This window comes from Quercus lobata, chromosome 5 (genome assembly GCF_001633185.2).
Source record: "Quercus lobata isolate SW786 chromosome 5, ValleyOak3.0 Primary Assembly, whole genome shotgun sequence".
Taxonomy (NCBI): Eukaryota; Viridiplantae; Streptophyta; class Magnoliopsida; order Fagales; family Fagaceae; genus Quercus; species Quercus lobata.
The window spans coordinates 22687038-22689569 of NC_044908.1; the positions used below are offsets into that span (position 1 = coordinate 22687038).

The 2532-nt window shown below is 33.2% G+C and overlaps 1 pseudogene; it reads right to left on the reverse strand.

The window, feature by feature from the left end:
- Positions 1-757: 757 nt before the first annotated feature.
- On the reverse strand, positions 758-2328 carry LOC115990179 (annotated as a pseudogene).
- Positions 2329-2532: the final 204 nt, after the last annotated feature.

A 2532-nucleotide genomic window follows, 5' to 3' on the forward strand; every position in this document is an offset into this window, starting at 1 on the left:
GCGAGTCCCTATTTTTCTTGCATACTCTTGAACACTTCTTCACACTATCTCACTCACTACCCTTACAAGAATCCCACCAAAATATAGGGTTACTAATTGCTGAAATACAAGCAAATTTGACATGGAATAAAGCCAACAAGATAGTTGATTAAATTCAACCTTACATTTTCAATTCTCTTACTTTCTTATTTTCCATAATAAAATTAGTGGCGACTCCATTGTAAAACTCTTGACCTAAGAGGGATAATAACATCAATAGAATCTTCACTGTCTTTTGAGAGGTAATAAACACAACTCCACCCCATTCATGTGAGCTAAGTGCCAAAAACCTATAGAAAAGGTTTGGGCCAGAGGTATGGTCTTTCACACTAGTTAGCTTAACTGGTAAAATATTTTATTGGTGAATAAGAGATTTATAGTTTAATTCTTGCCTATAGCAAAAACTAATTAGTTTCTTAGCTTGATAATGAAGAGCAATCATCATGGAGTAGATGTAATATGTTTAAAATATGTTTGAAATGCTATCTTATCTATCATTTTTTTTTATCCCAAAAATTGAATTAGTAAACACATACAAGCATCATATTCTTCACATTACATATGGTAAGAAGAAAGATAAAACAAATCAGGTAACAGGCGTGTTGCATTTTTTAAAAATACTAGTAAATCATTAAACACATTGATTCAGGCTTGTCTAGTCAATCAGGTAGGCGTGTATCTAATAATACATTCGCACATAACTAGCATATTTTAATATTTATCTTGCTTCCATCACAGAAATTGTGACATCATTTAAGGAGCAATTTTCTAACTCAATCATAGAATCTTCTAGCTCTCTTACAACTGTGTTGATAAAAAATGCAGGTTGTTTTGGAGGAAGGAGTTGAAGGGTTTCATTTGAAAGCATAGAAACAACATCTAGCATTGTAGGTCTATCTGTTGCTTGGTCTTGTACGCATAAGAGACCAACATAAATGTATCTCAATACTTCAGATGTAGGACATGATTCATCTAGTATTGTAGGGTCTATTAGCTCTAGAACCTTACCTTCATTCCATAACTGCCACGCCTGATATAGGCAATTGTATACACAACATTAACTATTAAGTTCAAAATTCCATTTATAAGTTGTTAAGTGAGAAACTTAAATATCCTATGAGGTTGAGTAGATCATCAGACTGATAGCAACTATTATTTTTAATAGTAGGACTCCAAAGCTGAATACATCCATTTTGATTGAAACGACTCCATTCATTGCATCCTTCGGAGACATATAACCACTGATGTAACATTGACCAACGAACTTAGTGTATGAACAAGCACTTATTCACACACACACAAATAAAATACTTACTACGTTCTGACAACTCTATTTGTGTTTTCCTTTGGTCCTTTCAACCCAAATATTCTAGCCATACCAAAATCATATATTTTTGGATTCAACTCCTCATCAAGCAAAATGTTGCTTGCTTTTAAGTCTCGGTGAATTACTCTTAGTCTTGAATATTTGTGGAGATAAACAAGTCCTTGAGCAATGCCTTCAATGATGTTGAAGTATTTTTACCAATTTAATAAATACTTTTTAGTAGAATCTGACTCAAAATAGAAAAACAATGAAATGGAAATGATAAGTATTGATTGACTTCATATAAGAAGAAAGAAATCATGTAAGCAAAATTTCGAAGCAATGAACATATGACCTACCAAAGAGAAAGAAGTCTAAGCTTTTGTTGGGCATATACTCATAGATTAGTATTTTTTCTTCTTCTTGGACAGAAAATCCAAAAAGCCTTACGAGATTAGTGTGTTGGAGTTTGGCAATGAGAACAGCTTCATTCTTGAACTCTACCAATCCTTGTCCAAAATTTCTTGAAAGTCTCTTTATTGTTATTGATATTTCTTGCCCATTAGGTAATTTACACTGAAAGTATATTGTGTTACTAATATTTTACTCAGAATCTTTATTTAGTCTTTGCTAATATTATTTAATTTTCTATCAAGATTCTATTGAGCCGTTGAGCTCAGTTCAAGAGCTAATTTATTGATTGGACGAGTTGGATTAGCTAGCCTAGGTCTTACGTTCAACTTTCCTACAGAGAGAGAGAGAGAGAGAGAGAGAGAGAGGTGTCAAGAGCTAACCTTATAAACTAGTCCAAAACCACCCTCTCCTAACTTATTTTCACTTGAGAAATTACTTGTAGCAACAGAAATGCTTTCAAAGCTGAAGATTTGCAAATCATGATTTGCTTGCCCATCCTTATTTTGTTTATGCACCTTTTCATATACAGTGGTAGGTCTTGCATTGCCTCCAAGTTCTTGTATTAGCATATTTTGTTTCTTTTTTCTCTCTCCTAATTAACAAACATGCAGAATATAACTTGAAAATTTGTTGTTGCTTCCATTAGTTGTATAGCTGAAACATTTACAGTTGGAATATCAATTACCTTTTGCTTTGTGTTTTTTGCATTTTGTATAGCATAAGCAGCACAAGGTGATAATAAATCCCCCAACTGCCACGATGAGCCATCTCCA